Source organism: Anas acuta, chromosome 13 (genome assembly GCF_963932015.1).
Source record: "Anas acuta chromosome 13, bAnaAcu1.1, whole genome shotgun sequence".
NCBI lineage: Eukaryota > Metazoa > Chordata > Aves > Anseriformes > Anatidae > Anas > Anas acuta.
Window position 1 is genome coordinate 11,139,288 of NC_088991.1, and position 12,872 is coordinate 11,152,159.

Below are 12,872 nucleotides of genomic sequence, written 5' to 3' on the forward strand. Positions count from 1 at the left end.
TCCTCTGGGCTGAAGTTGGCACTCACAGGATGAAGCAGTTGGGAGACCAGGATGTGTGGTGGCCACACTGAGCCTGCCTGTGCCAGCTGTGTCACTAAACATGCCTGTCCTTGCCATATTGTGAGCTTTGTTAGGGAAATATGTATATATATATATTTTTAAATTGCAATAGCCAGAAAACTTGTCTGAAGAAGAAGGTTACAGCATGTTCCCCATGCAGGGCAGAGAGGAGCTGTGAAGCTTCTCCCAGCCTTCCTCGTGCCAGGTCACTGTCCTCTCACTCCACTGCCCTTTTCTCAGGCACAAAAGTCTTTTCACAGGAAGAGCTATCTATAATTGAAGCAATAGCAGAAACATCTGATTTTCCACCAGCCAACACCTCCTGCTGCAGCTAGCACCAGCCTAAAGTGAGTGCATAACACTTTAGTAGCATGTTACATTTGTTTTATGCTGGTGCCAGCTGCTGCAGAAAGTAGTAGAAAGTGAGTTGAAGCTAGCACAAGAGCTCTTGGAAAGCTATTGACTGAAATTGAGGCTGTGTCTCATACATATTGTGAACCAAGACATGGGTAGAGGTGTACAAGCTTTCTTAATGTATGCCCATAATTTGTACACCAAGGTGCTACAAATTGTTTCTATTCAGATTCCAAATTGAAGCTTTCTTTGCTCACCAAATCCGTTGAGGGGAAATGCTTAAATCTAAAGGAAGTCCACAGGGAAAATGAACTTTTCCAAGGAAACTGCAGGGAAGCAGGAGAACAAAGCGACTGGAAAGGGAGCTGTAATGTGTTCCTGCAATGCAGTTTAAGTACAAAACTCCTCTGGGATGGAAAAGCACTTTCCTTTATGAATGGGAATAGCAGTGGCCACAGCACTCAGCACCGATGCGGGATGTGCAGGTAGGGGCTCGCAGGCAGGAGCAGCCCAGGTGAGCAGGACCGCAGGCTGTGCTGGGCTGGGTGGGCAGTGGGTACCCACACCAGGGGCTGGCTGGTCTGGACCCCACAGGCAAAGTGTGATCCTGAGCTCCCAGTTCCTGGAAACTTCACCTTCCTCTTTTGTTTCTTTTGAGTTTCTGCCATCATTTATAAAGTAAAAGGCTGTAGTAAGTGGCCTGATGCTAGGCTCAGAAATCCTAACAGGCACAAAGAGAATGGACATGGTGTGGTTGCATGTCTGTCTGGTTGTGATTTTCTAAAGCCAGCAGCTGGCCATGTTGGTTTTGCAGATATTAGCGATGCGTTCTGTTTTGTTTCTTTTATTGAATAAAAGCAAATCCCACTGCTTCCTCCCCTGGGACCACCAGTGGAAGCGTATTGCAAAGCCTAAGTGACCCACAGCTCAAGCTGGGTCCAGACCTTCATCTCTTCCCTTCATCATCAGCACACAGTCCCTCCACCAATATCTGCCCAGTTCTGCAGAGAAACCTGAACCAACAAGCCAGTGATTCCCAGAGATTCAACCACAGAAACACTGGCTGCAAGGGGGTTCTGGAGATCACCTAGTCCAATCCAACCTCCCCTCCCCTTGCAAGCCGTCCATGCCTTGTGACCAGCAGGCACAACAAGGGGCACTCCTGATCCAAGCGGATTCCTCTTTTCCCAGTCTCAGGCGAGTGCTGGTTAGCAGCGTGCTTGCTTTCTCTTCCATTATGAGCCCTGTGTCCCTTCCCCAGATGGCCACGAGGATATTTTTGCCTCCAGAAAGGACAGCCTGGTGTGTGCATGGGACCAGGCAGCAGATTTACTGCTTCCCTCTCCCCAGATCCCACCGGCACCCTGGGCAGGCTGTTGTCTCCTGGCGGCAGCACTCAGATCTACAGCTGTAGTTCTCCCGCTGGTGTCTTTGCCCTGGTGGAAAGAAATGAAAAACCATCAAACTTTCTCTTCTTTATTTCCTGGCCAGCACTGTAGGACATCTCCCGGGGAAGCTGGAGCTTTAAACACGCTTTAAAAGAAACCATACTGGCAGCAGGCCGGGCAGTCGGGCTCTGCTGCCCTGAGCTGCGGGCTCCCTCCAGCCTTGCTACCCCCTACAGCAGCCACAAGGGCAGGGAGGTGGTGAGGCATTGCAGGGAGCGAGGAACCATTTGCTTTGCTATATTTAATTCACAGTGGGAGCACCAGGGTCAGGAGAAGGCTGTTTATCATGCCAAGACATCCTGATTAAGTCAAGCGCTGCTGAAGACACCTTAAAGGGGCTGATGAGGGGTAAATCATTGCCCAGTGCTGGGATATCTGGGGAAAAAAATAAAATAAAAATGCCCTGGTTAGATGTCAGCACCAGTCGGGCACATGCACATCCCTCCCATCCTGCAGCCCCCAGCAAAGTGGAGCACTCCCTTTGCTACCCGGGGATGTCAGCCCCTGTCGGCATGGCAACGCGGGATGCTGCGGCGGGGATGGCCGGGCAGGAGTTCGCAATCGGCAGAACTGGGAAGTGTTTGGGAGATTAAAAAAAAAAAACCACCACAGCCGCACATACTCTCCCTCTCTCACTCACTCACTCCACCTTGTGCTGCCAAGTTGAATAACGATGTTATTGTGGTGGGAGAAAAACAGCATAATCTGTGCCCAAGCTGTCGGGGAGAGGGGAGAGAGGGTTACACCACTTTCTTCCTGATATCCCCCTGTTCTCTTCCCAGCAACTCTCCCTGGGGAGGCAAAGTCAATCAGTGGACAAGGATCTGGGGTGCAGGCATGAGTCCCAGGCTCTGTTTGGGCTATAGCATCCCACGAATCTCATCACCACCCTGGACTGGTTTCCTTTCCCCATTACAGGGTGGACCCTAAATTACATTTAAAAAAATGGTTCAAGATCCTGGGTTTTTCAAGCTTTAGGTAATACTTATTCACTTAGAAATCATGCAGGGTGTTCCCCAAGAAACAGAAGAGTGAAGAAGTAGAGGCAGTAAAAAAACAGGTCTATCTGCATGGCCAAAACCTTCACTGCTTCCACACAGCATCTCTGAAATGCTGGTGAGGACACCAGGACCTTTGGCACAAATGGCAACTGAAAGTGTCCCTGCTCCCATGCTGCTTGTGACTTGCTACTGACCCCAAGAAATTTGCACGTGCACCTGCAGCAGGCAGGCACGCGTTACCCTCAAGCACATAACTTGGGGTAGTTTTACATAGTTCTTGGTGCCAGGCTAAATATTTGGCTGCTTTTTGTCCAGGTATTTCAAAGGGATGCTTTGACCTAGCTCTGGTTTCTCCCAGCTGGGTCCACAGGTTGCTGCAGGTTGCATTTTGGGTCTCTTTCAAGGGCTCGGTGAGGTTTCCCTCCCAGCCTGTGAGCACCACCCAGCTTTCTGCAACAGCTCTGCAAGGCCTTCACTTTACACCAGCTCCATGTGTGCTGCTCTTTCCTGAACCACAACAGCATAAAGCAAGAAGTGACAAGAGGAAAAGTCATCTGTGACAGTGAAAAATGCACAGCTGTCAGGACACAGCTGCCTCTGGAGAGTTTTGCTTCGACGTGGCAGCTGTGACAGAGTCCTGAGTGCCCTAACAAGCCCCATCTGGGACATCCACCACCCATTCACACCCACCCATGGCCACGGCTCCATTTAAGCTCAGCCTCCTGGACCTCCTCCTTTTTTGGGGCCATGCTGTAGCTGCTTTTGGATCTCTCTTTCTGAGGGCCTTCAGGTACACATTGCAACCTTGTTTCTGGCTGGATATCCTGGGCCTGAGTTACTGCCTTGTGCGGGACTTTGCTCACCCTGTTCAGGTATGGTGGGGCTGCACCCTGGCTGCTGAGGGCTCTGCTTGCACTGTGGTCACTTGGTTTCTGGTTTGCCCCTCTTCTGCTCTTGCTGCTTCCTTGGTGCTTGGTCGGAGCAGCCCTCTGAGGACTCTTCTGTAGCTCCTATCCCCAAAGAAAGGCAGGTACCAGTGTCCTCCTGGGAAGGAGACATTTGTTGAGTCCCCTTCACTGCACTTTTTCTTGCAATGCTTCATAGTTGAACAGAGCCTGCAGTGGGGTTGGGCAGAGCAGGGGTCTGCTCCTAAGCAAACCTTAAGGTAACACGTGAAGATCTTCCCTCCAAAAACAGAAGCTAGAATAGAAGTGAGTGTCCTGATGTCACTCAGGAAGTCTATGTCAGAGAAAATCAGTGGTTAGCTGTTAAGATGCAGCTTGAACTTAAGGTAGGGTTTTAGGCTGTAAAAATCTTGCACTCTGTTATGATGGGGCACTATTTTGAATACGTAGATGGAAGATCATAGCCCCTTTTCACAAATGTGGGAAGCCCTAAGGACTGGTCTGTGCAAAGCATGAAGCATGTGCCTTGCATCTCCTGGGCAGCTTTGCTTGCCACTTCTGCATGCTCGATAGCTTTGTGAGGCAAGTTGATGTCTGGGTGTTGTCTTCAGCATAGACAGGCAGGATCCCAGCATGGCTGTGAGGTGGGGACCATCTCAGTGTCAGCAGGCTGAGATGTTGGCTGTCACCAGGGACTGAGCTTTTGAATCCCTTTCCTAGCAGCCTGCTGGCACAGGACCCTTCCCCCTGCATCCTGCAGACAGGCTGAGCACAACCCTCAGTGGGTTCTTGAGGACAGGTCCCTTGGATTTGTGTGAGTGCCCAGCCCTAGCATGGAGTATCCCTCCTGGCAGGGGAGGGAATCCTGCTCCTCTGCATGGGAGGAGGGAGGCTGCTGTTTTTCTATACCTCCACCATGTATGCAGGGAAAGAAATCCACTCCAGCAGCTTGTCACTGCGCCAGGACCAATAGTAGGTGGCAGAGGGAATCCCCTTGCAGGGGAAAGCACGGCTAAGCCCAGCCTGCTCCTGACAGGGAGCCTCTACAGAGCCCCTGTGTGCAGCATCCTACCCACCCCTCCTCTCTGGAGGAGCCCTGTGAGCTTCCCCTCTTCTGTTCTTTTCCATCTCCCCCAGCACAGCCACCTCCCTCTCCTGCATTTCTTCTGCCTCACTCCACACTGCTCTGCAGCTTTCTCTGCTCAAAATAATTTCTGCTCAGGGAATTCCTCTCCCTCCCTCTCCACTCTCCTGCAGTATTTCTCCCTGGCCTTTGCCCTGGGATATGTAGCTGAGCATTAGCACAAACATCATCTCTCACTGGTGATCTGGAGCAGACAAGATGACTTTAAAGCCTAGTGAAAAAACCCTCTTGCAAAAACATCTTGTTGCAAAAACAGGACATAGGCGAGGAAGGCTTTGCTCTCCAGGTGGGGTGTTTGTTAATGAATTATTCTAAGCATTGGTCATCTTAGGAAAGTGCTGTGTTCACCTGGGGCTCTCCCAGTCCGAGCAGGAACAAATGTGATCCTGGGAGCAGCAGCTCTGGCTGCCAGCATCCATCTCCGCTCTAGCCACAGGGAGGTGCAAGCCCCCAGCAGCATGCCCACCTGTGGTACTGTAGGGAGCCCCTGGATCCAGCCCACAGACTGCAGTAAATCTGCAGTCAATCACCTGCTGACCACAATCAGATATCTTGATTGTATGGTGGTGCTATGTTATTTTTTTTTTTTTGTGGGAGGTGTCAGGCTGGATTTAGTTTCTTTGTGGTGGGTCTGTGGAATAAGGAGGAGTAAACCTAGACCTGGATTGAGGGACCCTGTGTCAGCAGTGCAGCTACATATCCTCAGAGGCAGGTGTCTGCACTGCAGAGCCTGATTTTAGCCTTTGCTCTAGCTAGGTGCTGTTCCTTGCTTCTGCTTTTCATTTTAGACTTCTTTCTCCAGTGAATCAAGCTTTGTGGTTCCCCTGCGAAGTGCTGAGGGGACCTGAGCTATTACTGCCCCATAGCAGCTGTATTATGTCTGAGCTAGACCTAAATTTTGACTGAGCCCTAAAGGCAGAATTGCTATGGTGTTGTGTATGCACAGCAGCTGCTGATCAGGAATTTGGTGAGGTGAGGGAAGGAAGCTGTATGTATAGCCTTTCTTTTAAAATTCTCCAACAGTCTAACCTAAGTATCTGATGGGGTTAGGGAAGCTATTTTTAGCAAAATGCTTCAGGTGAGTTGAAACCTTCCCCTTTGTGTCTTCAAAGCACTACTTTCAGCCTGGAGAAACAAGGCTAATATGCATCTTGCTTTTCAGTTCTCCTGGCAGCGAGTCTGCTGTCTGAGATGCAGCTGAAAATTTGAGCACGGTGTTCCAGCTACAGGCTGTGTTGCTTTGTGTCACGATGCTAGGTACTAAAATGAAGAGGAAATTATCATGGATATAAGAAAGCTGGCAAACCCTGTACGTGGCCTTTCCTTGAAAACAGGCTGGGATGTGCTAGCAGCTGTTCCTTGGGGTTTCTATGGAGAGTGACCTGGATTAGTTTGACATATTGCGAAGCAAGGGGATACTGAAGCTGTAGCTGCTGTGGAGGTGTGGGCTGTGGCAGGGGAGCAAGGAGGGCAGTAGCCTTTTCTTGTGGTGTGCCCCCACTCACCCTAGGAAAAAACATGGGTCTGAGGGTGGCATCTGCCAAGCTGGTGCTCCTGGCCAAGGAGGGAAGCTGGGTTAGTAGAGGGCTGTGATTTTAAAAATGCAGTGGGTAACTGTGGTGTAAATGCCTGAAGGAAAATAAAACTAACATTCACATTTTTAAGGAAAAGGTACAGCTTTGAAGAGGCTTTCAGGGTAGGTCATAACTGCATTATCTGAGCGTTCCCTAGGCTCCCAACCTTAGATGCTATCGCGCTGGGGAAACTTGGTGTGCTAGCTCTAAGGAACACCACGGAGCGTAGAGTGGAGTGGAGACACCACGGCTAGGCTCTGTAATCAGGTGGGGCCTCGATTGTTCTTGTGCACAAAGCTGCACTTTTTGCCACCCTAAGCCAAAGACCTGTCATGTTTTGACAAATGCTGTACCCTAGTGTACTTTTTGGTCATTATAATATCATTATAATACCAAAACACACCTCCATCCCAAAAGCTACCCGCCTCCAAGGTGCGACCACCCCTCACCGAGCATGCGCTCTGAATTTCTCGGAGCCTATTACTTTAAACGGAAACGGGAAAACTTTACACCAATCATAACTAAGATATGCTTGACTAGAGCCACTCAAGCTCCACCTAAAAGATAGAAAATAATATAAATTGGCCCAAGAGAGAGGGGATGTTAGGGAAGATACCATCGTCAGGGGAGATACCATCCCGAGGACATACAACATCCTTAGGACCTCCTGACTCCTGGGATCAGTCGACGGGCTGAGCCTCTCTTCCCCCCCCATTGGGATGCCTTTGGGTGAGATCTGAGTATTTGCTTATAAATCTCTATAGAGTCTTTGATCCTTTTAACGCGTTTATTTCTAGGCTGCACACCTAGAACCGACACCTAGAACCGACACCTAGAACCGACACCTAGAACCGACACCTAGAACCGACACCTAGAACCGACACCTAGAACCGACACCTAGAACCGACACCTAGAACCGACACCTAGAACCGACACCTAGAACCGACACCTAGAACCGACACCTAGAACCGACACCTAGAACCGACACCTAGAACCGACACCTAGAACCGACACCTAGAACCGACACCTAGAACCGACACCTAGAACCGACACCTAGAACCGACACCTAGAACCGACACCTAGAACCGACACCTAGAACCGACACCTAGAACCGACACCTAGAACCGACACCTAGAACCGACACCTAGAACCGACACCTAGAACCGACACCTAGAACCGACGTTTCTATGTTTCATGCATACTAGCTTGCTTTTGCAGATAGTCACTATCACCGGCAATCCAAAAGAACCTGATTATCTGTTGCTGTAATAAACCATACTTGATTGCATTGTGATAGCTCTCATTAATGCAACTAGGGTGAGGGTGGTTATCCGTGATAGTTCAGTGTTCTGAATCTAACCAGACCCCCAGACGGTTAATGCATTGTTGGTGAGTGTCTGAACGGACCCCCAGGTGGTTAATACGTTTTTGGTGAATGTCTGAGCGGACCCCCAGGTGGTTAATACGTTTTTGGTGAATGTCCGAACGGACCCCCAGTTTTGGTGAATGTCCGACTGGTTCAGTACTCTGAATCCAAACGGGCCCGTAACAGTTAATCAGCTACACCCCTTTAACGCGACAGTAACTGAGAATTATTGAGTTATATCTAAAAGATACTTCCCCCAGGTGACTGGCAGAGCCAGCTCCTTAGGGAGAGCAGTCCTGTCTAACCCAGTTTTATACGACGCATTTAAGGCAATGAATCTCCTTGCTTTCCCAAAGATCCTCACTTAAAACAAGCTCTCTTGGCACATCCCTGGGTCAGATGTAATGTATCTCTACAAAAAGTCTTGCTGCTGTGCCTTTATTGGGTTGCTCTTAAACCTGGCACAGATAAGCAGCACAGATAAGAGCTGTTATGCAGTTTGCCTTCAGTTAGTAAATATTAATGCACTTTTAAGGTAAGTGTCTTCCTATGTTGTTGGTAGTTAGTCTGGTAAAAGGAATTGCTTAGCAGCTCAACTCCTGGTAAGAGTGCAAGGCTTGAGCTCTTGGAGCTTGAAGCCAGAGGTGATTGGATAAGTTCTATTTAGTGGGTCCTTAAATTTCAGATAAACACTCATCAGCTGAGCCCAATAACTTCATGTGGATGAAGATAGAGTATGTTTGGCAAGGGCAGTTTAGATCTGCAGACCTCTCATAAACACAAACTCATGCAATCAGGTAAATAGGGAATGCAGTTGCAGTGAATGCAACACTTAATTATCCTTGCCATTAAAAATGCTGGCTTTGATTTTTTTTTTTTTCCTTGTCTAATTTCAAACTATGAAGGCTAGTTTTGACTTCAGAAATGAGGCAAGCAAGTATTGTTTCTCTGTGGGGAACTAGAGGAACAAACTAACTCAGTTCACTGCTAAATTTAGAGGGCTTTGAATTTGAAGGTTAGCTTTACATGATGGTGAGTACCTGTGGTCTAGCACAGGTGCAAGGTGTGGGAGCAGCTTAGCTGGGAGAGCAGGTCTGTAACTCATGGAGTGTTTATTTGGCACTTAAGCTCTCCTCAGTGGTAGCTGATAAGGATGTCCTGTGTTGGACTTGAAGTCCAAGGGATTACAAATGATCCTGTGGGAGACCTAGGGTGAATGCCAAGTAGTTTGTGCTGTCAGAGTGATGGGATATTACAAATGCAGCTTATCCTCACTCTGACTGTCTGGGGCATGATGGGTCAGGTAAGCATAAAGGGGCTGAGGAAATCTGTAGCTAAAGCTCTAACCAGAAGGCAGGTGCTAACTGTCAAGGCTGCCACAGAAGCAGACCCTGACCTACAGCAATCCTGGGGTCTCTTTGTGGTGTCCTTGCCCTACCTGGGCTGGTTTTGTGCAGCCAGAGCCTCTCAGGGCTGTGAAATAAAGCTGCAGAAAACTGTCCTGTCTGTTAGCAGAGCAGCTCTGCCTGCTGGGGTGCAGCAGAGCTCCCTGGGCCCTTGGGCTCTGTGTCACTGCACAGCTGCTGCTGCTGCTAACGCTTTTCTGAACCAAGCACTGGGCTTGCTCTTTGAACACTAGAGCATCTCCTCTGTATGTTATTAATAAACGTATGTGCACTCAAGGCTTGTCTGCTGCTGTGTTGCCTCTGCTTGAATGCAGTGGTTATATTTGTGAGGCAATGTACTTCTCTTCATGTCTTGTGCCAGCTTTTGGTTTTGAAAGGTCACCTAAAATATAGCTTCAACTCATCTTGTACTGTCTGTTCTGTGTGAGGGCAAGTTGGGGTGTTGCATGCCTGGTGTCTTCCTTTGAATCATTAACTTAAATCTTCAATCTTTCTGGACAGTTTAAGCCGAAGTCATGAAACTGAAAGCACTGGTTGTTGCACTGGTTAGGTGTGTTCTGATCTAATTATGCTTTGCCAGCAGTGCAAATTGGACAAAAGCCTCTCCAGTTCAACAGCTGGGTGTTCTCTTATCCTAAGATAAGGGTCTTGGATCAGTACGGTCATAGGAGACACCTTCCCCAGGCACTGTTCCTCTGCAGCAAAGTTGTGCTGTGTGTGGCTGAGGGATGGAGGCCCTGGCAGTTGCCTGGAGGAGGTACAGGCTCTATCAACTTGAAGAATAGGGCGTTTATCTCACTACAGAATCAAAACAAAACCCACTTTTGCTGTATATTACCAATGTGCCTAGGTCAGGTAGCTTGTTTATGGTAGGGCATTAAGATGGAAGAACTTGGGTATTGATGGGATTTGTGGTTTCTGCTATTAAGAACCTTGCATACTTCTAGGGTGCCTCTGGGAGATGAGGGCAGGAGCTCATGTAGCACTTCTGGGACATGGAACTGATTTTGTGGAGCTGGAGAGCAATGTAGACTAAGAAGCCTGGGAAATAGGGTCAGAAAAAGCTTTCCTATAACAGACCAACTTCTGCTTTCTTTCCTCCCTCCTACTCAACTGAGCACACTAACAAAGACCAAAATCTGTTTCTTTTCAGCTAAAGAATTTGATTTGCTGTTCAACAGGACACCAAGGTGAACACAGACCTTCTACAATTTTCCCTAAATTCCTGACCCTTCTCTGAATGGGTTTTCATGGCAAGTTCAGTGCAAGGCTGCCAGGCAGGTGTAAAAGGTTTCTTAGTCCTTCTTTGCAATCCACCTGCCTCTGCAGGAACTGCTGTTACTCAGACCAATCAAACTGTAGTGAACAAAAAAGCTGGGCTTGTCTGAGATGTTGTGACACTTTCCATGGAAATATATATAATGAAGGCAATTTATGCACCTCTATCATACCTGGTAATGTATATACACATTTAACACAGGAGAAATTGCCAGCTCCATGGGGACTGAGGGCTATGTTTGGCAAAGTAACCACTCTGCCATCAAATGAAGAGATCAGCTCTGCTTGCTGGAGCCAGCAAGCCTCCGTTATATTTAACCCAGCAGTTTTCACACTGAGAGTAAGTACACTCTTTATACCTCATTTCTGTGCTGGGTGCCCTGTTGCACTGCAGCTGTGACAGAGGTGATACATTCTCCATTAACACCTTCACAGGCTGCTTAGCGCATCTGATGCTCCTGGAGAGTGGGGGAGAGGGAGATAACAAAGCAGCTGTGGAACTTAGAGCCTCTAGTCCTGGCTTACAACCAAGCTCTCCTCCCCTCCCTCGCTGGCTTTCTGACCTCCTTTCAGCCCTGCAGGTAATGTAACAGCAAAAAGTTGAGTTCACTCTTGGACTTGAAGAGTGGGTGGAGAGACTAAGAAACTGAGGAGGAAGAGGTGTGACATCCCTGGATAAGAAATCTGGCAGCACTCTGAGGAAGTGCTGTCCTGCCCCTTGGCTTCAGCCAAGCAGTTGATCTCCTCTCAACCCACCTAGTTCACTTTGGGAGTGACCTTGTGCAAACAAAGAGCAAAGAAGCAAGCAGAGCAGCAAGCTCTTACTTATGCAGTTGCCTCCCTCTCCTGCACTGTTAAGTGCTGCTCAGCTGACATGGTGCTCCCAGCATAGCAGGGCTGGAGACAGTGCTGCTCCTCTGAGGAGTGTCTGGCTCTGCTCAAGGGCTGCTTTTCTGAGAGCAGAAGGGCAAGAAGAGGGGTGTGATGCCTCGGCTTGCAGGAGGGTTTGTTCCAGGCCCAGAGCAGGAAAAGGCAAGAAGTGAAGGCAGGGAGATGCTGAATCTATCTCACCCCAGAGGTGAGCTGTCCCTTCAGGTACACTGCTCTAACAGCATAGGCAAAGAGGTTCTCAAATATACTAGTTACTTCTCTGTACACTGGGGGGAAAATGTAGTGTCTCAAGTCTTCATTTGACATTAATCAACACCCCCTTCTCATGGAGAGAGCAGAAGTGGAAGCTGACAGGGAATTATGAGCAGACCTGGGGTGTGGAAAGGGCCAAGACTTTCATATGCCTCCTGCCTCTCTCAGTCCTGTAGGATATCTGGGATGAGCAGCTTGGTGTACAGGTGTGTATGGTGAGATCGGTCCTTTATAGGAGCAAGCCTGTAGCATCAGTCCCCTAAAAAAAAAAAAAAGAGGAAGACAGGCATTCTCTTATAGCAACATGTTTAGTATATTAGGAAGTCTAACAGCAAAAAAAAAAAAAGCATGGTCTTCATATGCTTTCCACACTAAGCTATGTTAGAGTGGCAGTGGCTGTGAGCAGAGTCTTCTAGAGCTTGTTGGAGCAGGGCAAAAGGAGTGAGTAGGGAATAAACACGCCATCTATACCACAAAGGCAGTGTGTGTGTACTGATGCCTGGGAAGGGGTGTGAATGCAGGTGTGGAGGAGGCAAAGCAGCAAGGTCTAGAAGCCCTGGTAAATGGGATGCTGCCCAGATGCATGTTGCAAACAACAGCGTGTGTCCTGGCTGACAAGGAATTGCTATCTGAGAAATGGGATTTGGGGCATGGGGTGGTAATGGCAGGGTGGGAAGGAGGGAAGGCTGGCAGTTTCATTTCAGGTTAATGAAAATATGATTAACAGTTGTAATTAACTGAAATGGTGGCCAGTTCTCTGCCCCCTCCTGATGATTTATGAGGTGCAGAGGCTGGCTGTGTCTGTGGTTTCTGCTTATGGCAGCACTTTACAACATCTCAAACTTTTTGCCTTAAATCCCCTTCAGGCATAAGTTATTGTGGCTCTAGCTGCTGAGGTGTGTGTGGAGCTCCCCTGCATCCCTGGGCTTATTGTCCCTGCTCCCAGCCTCATTGGGAGGCTTGACAGCAATGACAGAGGCACTGTGAGTGCTGAGGGAAGAACTGAGATGGGACATCAATCTGACAGCTGCTCAACAACAAGGCTGAGAGAAGTGCAAACTTGGCCTTGGGTCACTGGGGGCTGAGCTGATGTGACATCTGAGTGAGGTGGTATTTCCCAACCACAAGGAGGTGCCTTTCAATCTCGTATGCCCTGGAACTGTGAAAATTGACAAGCCTCAGATCAGAAGAGC

At 48.7% G+C, this 12,872-nt stretch overlaps 1 protein-coding gene across 1 annotated transcript in view; it reads left to right on the forward strand.

Annotated features, from left to right (window-relative positions):
• Positions 1–3,610: 3,610 nt before the first annotated feature.
• Positions 3,611–12,872, forward strand: part of LOC137863664 (gamma-aminobutyric acid receptor subunit alpha-3-like) — a 90,816-nt gene continuing 81,554 nt past the window's right edge. The window contains exon 1 of the mRNA XM_068697014.1: positions 3,611–3,735. The gene's annotated coding sequence lies outside the window, so the exon portion shown is untranslated. The remainder of the gene's footprint in view (positions 3,736–12,872) is intronic.